The 6,000-nt window shown below is 41.6% G+C and overlaps 1 long non-coding RNA gene across 1 annotated transcript in view; it reads right to left on the bottom strand.

The window, feature by feature from the left end:
• Positions 1-419: 419 nt before the first annotated feature.
• The window catches only part of LOC121917514, a 28,470-nt gene continuing 22,889 nt past the window's right edge, over positions 420-6,000 (bottom strand). Inside the window, exons 4-5 of the long non-coding RNA XR_006101050.1 lie at positions 2,077-2,217; positions 420-771 (exon numbers count right to left, since the gene is read on the bottom strand). This is a non-coding gene — a long non-coding RNA (uncharacterized LOC121917514). The remainder of the gene's footprint in view (positions 772-2,076; positions 2,218-6,000) is intronic.

Genomic DNA, 6,000 nt, shown 5'->3' with positions numbered 1-6,000 from the left:
CACATGTCCTGGTTATCATCTGTGAAATGTTAGAGTTATGGGATCAGGCTATTCAAAGTCTCATGGAAATTGCAGGGCTGAGCATAACCTCTTTTTCTTTATATTTTATACCACACTTCTTAGAAAAGGCCACACATATGCAGAAAGATGTGCCCCCCCCACTATTTTGGGAACTGCTCCAGCACCCAATAATCTCAATTAGATCTAACTCCATGCATTTCACATTTCAGAATTTGTTTTTGCTCAAAATCCCATTTTTTGTCCCAAATCCCAATGTTTTCAATACAAAAAAATGTGCTTGAGCCAAATACAATGCCCCCCCCCCGAAATTTTCATTAAAAAGTTACAAAATGTAAAAATTCTCATGATAGTTGATGTTTTTGACAGGGTTTATTTACTTAATGACACCAAGGCTGGAATTCACAATCACAGTTATGAATATGTAATGTTGAGTTACACATTCATAACTGATTCGTATTAATGATCCCTGTCTTTTCAATAGTGTAGGGAAAATGCAGGGATTGTTAAAGTCCTTCAGTTCTGATTTGCCAGACAGCAGTCACTGTGGGTGATGGTATCTTCTGTCAGTCTCATGAGGGAAATTCAGTATGAGGAGGAATTTTGGGAGGGATCCTGCTTCCAATAGTCATAACAAAGATTGTTCATGGGAGAGGTGTGGAAAAGTCAGTCGGTTTAATCTCAGTCAACAGAAGAACAGGTCTCTGTTGCTTGCAGTAGCTGCTGCTTGGTAAAGCAGGATTGAGATGTTGCCTAGTCACATAATTAAGATAGTTACATAGCTAAACAGCTGATCTAGGATACAGGTGCATGTTTATAATCTAAAATGACATAACACAAAAAGAAAATGGGATAGGGAGGTAAAAGAAAAAATAAATTTATAATATCGCAAGATTCTGCAGCCTGATGGAATAGCTAATAGATATCTAATGAAGAGGGAAAGCCTATTGTAGCAGGCTTTTAAGGAAAGATTTCTGTTTTCCTTCTTCCTGTAGAAGCTCTCATCTGATACTCATAACATGAGTTAGATTGCAAGTTTTTGGTACTATGGCACTGAAAGGTGACCAGAATACGCTGTTGTAAGATATGTTTCTACATGTGTAGATATGTGGTTCAAAATATATATGTGCAATGGTGGCCAGCTCGTGGCTCCCATGCCACATGGCAGTGAATCTATTCTTAGTCTGAACAGTAAGAGAAATGTCCAAGATGCTGAACTCCAACCTTCAAATAAGTTCAGCACCTTGAGCAGATCTCTTAAAATTCAAACTAAACCCTGGAGGGAAATCATCATCCTATTGATGTCTGAGCCACTGGCTGGCATTGACATATATTCACACATAAAAATATACATACTTACATTCATAACATACATACATATTGCACTCTTAAGCTCCTTTTATGTCAGTACTGTTGTTTTAGATGCCAACCTTCCTTTTTTAAGGCCTGGCCCAGCCTAGTCAAGATTGGTGCCATCTTCTGAGTAGTAGATCACGACTCCGTCTCAACTCCATGATCTACAATGCCCATACATCTTTAGAGTGAGAGTGCACTCTGATGATGCATTACACCAATACATCATGGACACAGAGTTTGCCTGGGTGATATATGAGTGTCCTGAGAATGCATTTCTCAAATGGTAGTATTGTTCAGGGACAAAGCCTAGCCAAGGAGTAGATTCAATTTAATTACAGTGCGAGTGGTAGTCCAGTCCTAGGAGGCACTTTGGCATCAGAATCTTGGCATCCTAAAGAAATATAGGTTGCTGCTCCCTCTGCCATTGAGTTACATCCCAATATGCCATTTTTAAAAGTCATTTTCCCCCCAGGGAGAAATGGAAAGGAAAAAGCACAATGTCAATGGCCACTCAAAACAAAAGTCTGCCAGTCTTTGGAAATGCACTTTTGGGAACAAAAGCCATAAGCAGTTTTGGAGAATGGATAGCCAGCTATTCAGCTTGTACACAGGAGACTAGTCTGTATGAGGGGAACTAATTCTTAATTTTCCTTTTTCCTAATTCCAATTTCTTTCTTGTGAAGTTAGGAAGAGGTAACCCACCTCTGGTATTATGCTGCTGTTTCCTGATTGTTGGCTTCTCCAGGCACGGGCCACCCACTATGAGAACAGAATATTGGACTCATCCTTAGGTTCTTACTTCTTTTCTTTTCTTTCTTGATATGATAGCCTCATTGGAGATAACTGTGAACAGACCATAACATCATTTGTCGCTACTAGTAATCTATTCTATAATTGGTTGGAATGCTGGCTTTCATTTTGAAGTTTTCAAATTCTTCCCTTCTATCTCCTCTTTTTGCCTCCTCCCACTAGCCTTAACTTCTTTGTATACTTCATTTGCATGTGCTATTTGTTCCTCTTTCCTAGATGGCTAATCTAACGACCTGGATTTTCACCTAATAGTTGCTGTTCTTAATTACTGTTTGATAGACATGTTACATGCATTTACAGTCTGCAGAAAACAGTGCTTGAGATCCTGCATGGGATGCAAGGAGCACAGCTGTTCCAGGCTCATAGCTCCATGCTTTTCCTCCCTGTCACAGCAACCAAACCTTGTGGAGCTGCTGCCATTAATTGGCTGGGAAGGAGGAGGAGTGGGGAGAGAAGGTGGTGACTGGACAGCAGGGGTTATTTCTTTGTCTCCCCTGCAGTTTGGTACAGATAGATTCTGAAGAAAAACAACATTGTTGTTCCTTTGCCTCTCTCACACACAAACTGCATGAGGATGTAGGTAGCCCCCTCTCCCTCTCTCTCTGGAGCAGTGGTTTCACAGGGTTTGGTAAATTGGAAGGGAGGTTTTGAGCATGGTGCAAGGGGCTAGAAAATAGCTTCTTGCACTCTGTTCAAAGAAAGACACATGTATGCCACTAACAGGATTCCAGCCTGTTATCCTAGGTGTGAAGTAGTGAGCAAGCTTGTGGGGAAGAGACTAAGGAGATTATTGCACTCCATTTAAACTGACTTATCCCTGAAGGGATACACTTGAATTTAAATTTAAAAGTAGGTGTTATTGCACTCAGCCTGGGCTGGGCGAGTGCAACCCGTCTGCAGCCCAGACCTCAGCCGTGCTTATCTGGAGGCTTTTGAAAAATTGGAGCTTACCATTTTTGAAAAGCCTCTGGATAAGCATGGATGGGGTCTAAGCTGCAGACAGGTTGTATTCACCTGGCTCTAGTTGAGTGCGATAATACCTGTTTTAAATGTAAATTTGACTTTATCCCATCAGGGAGTGTGATAATCTTCCATCTTGTCCACCTATTAACTTGTCCATATAGTGTACACCCATAGAAAAGCTGCACTTAAGTACCTTTGAAGTCAATACGAACATTTTGTCATAAATTGCTCCCATTTATTTCAGTGTGGCTTATTTGCAACTACTGTATTTGGAACCAGACTCAAAATGGGGCTAAGGGGCTATGCAAAAGGCCCCAATGGTGCGGCCTCCAGACACCCCTTTTCCAGCCAGACAAGGGCTGTGGCAACCACACACCAGGGCCTCGATCTGGCCTTTCCAGGGTGCAAAAAGGAGCCGCAAAAAGCAACTCCTTTTTGCACCCCAGAAAGGGAGCAATAGTCATGGCGCTGCGGCGTTATGGAGCTCCTTTGGCAGTGCTGGAGGAGTGCTGTAATGCCACGTGCCATGTGGAGTGGTGCATGGCAACATGGCACCCTGGGGGTGGACCCAGGGCATGCATCATGCAGACACTAGGCCCCAAATCTGTCCTCCATCTGGCCCAAAGTGCTGGTCTGAAGCTATGTGGATCTTATGCTATGTGGATTTTTCCAGCATTCATAATCTTGCTTTCATTGGCTTTCCACTTCTAGCTTAAAGGTAAAGGTAGTCCCTTGACATGAATGTCTAGTCATAACCGACTATAAGGGCAGTGCTCATCTCTGTTTCTAAGCCGAAGAGCTAGCATTGTCCAAGGACTGCTTTGGTGGTCATGTGGCCAGCATGACTGCAGCACTGAACACTGTTACCTTCCTACTGAGAAGTGATACCTATTTATCTTCTTGGATTTTGCATGCTTTCAAACTGCTAGGTTGGCAGAAGCTGGGACTAGTGATGGGAGCTCATCCTATCATATAGCACCCAGGCCTCAAACTTCCAACCTTCTGATCTTCCAATCATCAGAATTGGTGTCTTAACCACTAAGCCACCACATTCCATTCTATCCCATTCATTCTTCTAGCTGACTTACCCCCAATATAATAGGGCCTATGAAAACAGAGGACATCCATATAATGGTATCCCTTTTCAATGTAAACTCTATTTTGAATAAATGTGTTGCAATGCTTTTCATTCTAGACATTATTCTACTCTTTCCCCACCTCTACTAGAAGTCATATCATTTCCCCCCTCTTTTCCAGGGTTTCATGTGCTTAGTGTGTGCCTTCTTCACTACACACTTACAGCAGTTTGATACCGCTTTTTTTAACATGGCTCCAGACTACAGAATTCTGGGATTTGTAGTTTGGTGAGGTATTTCGTATTCTTTGCATGGCTGTTCTTGTGTACTCTTTTGAACTGCAACACAGTAACTGTCTAGCAGAACATTTAAAGTACCTCACTGAGTTCCAACTGAGTTGCAAATCCTTTGAATAGACTACTATAGCTGTGCAGTGTATTGAGAGTAAAAGATGATCTTGCAGTGTCTCAGAGAGAGAGAGAGAGAGAGAGAGAGAGAGTAGAACCTTCTTCTATAGCTTTCTTTCCTTAAAAAAATGCCCTGCTCTATTGCCCTACTAGGTACATTACAACATTTTTGTTGTTGTTTGCTACCCTATAAAAGTATACATATTTTCTTCTTTCTTTCTCTCTTGACTCTGTGCTTTCTTCTGGTCTTGCATATTTATTTTTAGTTAAATGGTAACTGCCAAGAACATAAGGTGTGTTCTCTTGCTTCTACCCTCTGCCCCAGCTCAGCGGCAAGAGCCTCACTAGTAGTCGCTCCCATAATGATTCTTGTGGCTGCACCACATTGTTAAGCCATTAGGTTCAGGTTTTGCAAGAGAGACACAGAAAACCTCCCCCCCCCCCCAGCTTTTGTCTGACCTGAACTGTAGGTTCCAGTTGCAGTGAACTCAATCACTGTTCTCTCCCAGGCTGCTATTAAACCTTGGCTCTAGCCAGCCAAGAAATTAATCTCCAGTGCTCAACTTCTGCTGGCTCCTACTGTGCTCTGCAGCAGCCCTGTACCACCTTTGATCCTGCATCTGCATGACCTCATCCATAAGCTTGCTGTGAGTGTTGAATCTTTTCTTACAATCTTTTGAAAGTAAGGGCAATAGGAGTTTGTAGTTTACTTATTCTTCCACAGTTATGCCCCAGAGCTTAGAAAAGTAACTTTTGGGGATCCGCTTCCAAACTTCTTCATGCAGCATACCAGTGGTCATACTGGCTGGGCGACTCCAGGAGTTGTGATCTAAAAAAAGTATCTCCATCATGCTCTAGCTTAATTTGAGCATTTTTTTAAAAAAAATGGTGGCATTGGTACTACTGTGTCCCATCACCTTACCTTCAGTGGATTCTTTAATATTGATAATAGCTGACATAATGCAGTGGTAAGGATGTAAGAAGTTTTAAAATACCAGCAGACTAGAAATGTATAAAATGCCAGAGAAAATATGTACTTAGATTTTTGTGGTTTTTTTGGTCTATGTGGCCATGTTCTGGATGAGTTTATTACTGATGTTTCGTCAGCCTCTGTAGCCACATCTTCAGAGAATGCTGGCATGGAAGTGAGTAAAGTATATACAGTGGACCCTTGTTATACGCTGAGGTTTGGTTCTAAGATCCCCCGTGTATAACAAAATCCATGTATGCTCAAGTCCCATTAAATATAATGACACAGCAAAATGGTGTCCCTTTTAAAAAATGGAAAATCAAGGTTTGATATTCAAAATTTATACAGTACTTCTTTTGAACATTTTCAAACCGTGTATGCTTGAATCAGTGTATAAAAA

This window comes from Sceloporus undulatus, unplaced genomic scaffold (genome assembly GCF_019175285.1).
Source record: "Sceloporus undulatus isolate JIND9_A2432 ecotype Alabama unplaced genomic scaffold, SceUnd_v1.1 scaffold_22, whole genome shotgun sequence".
NCBI classification, from domain to species: Eukaryota; Metazoa; Chordata; class Lepidosauria; order Squamata; family Phrynosomatidae; genus Sceloporus; species Sceloporus undulatus.
This window is presented reverse-complemented; position numbering and strand designations above follow the sequence as displayed.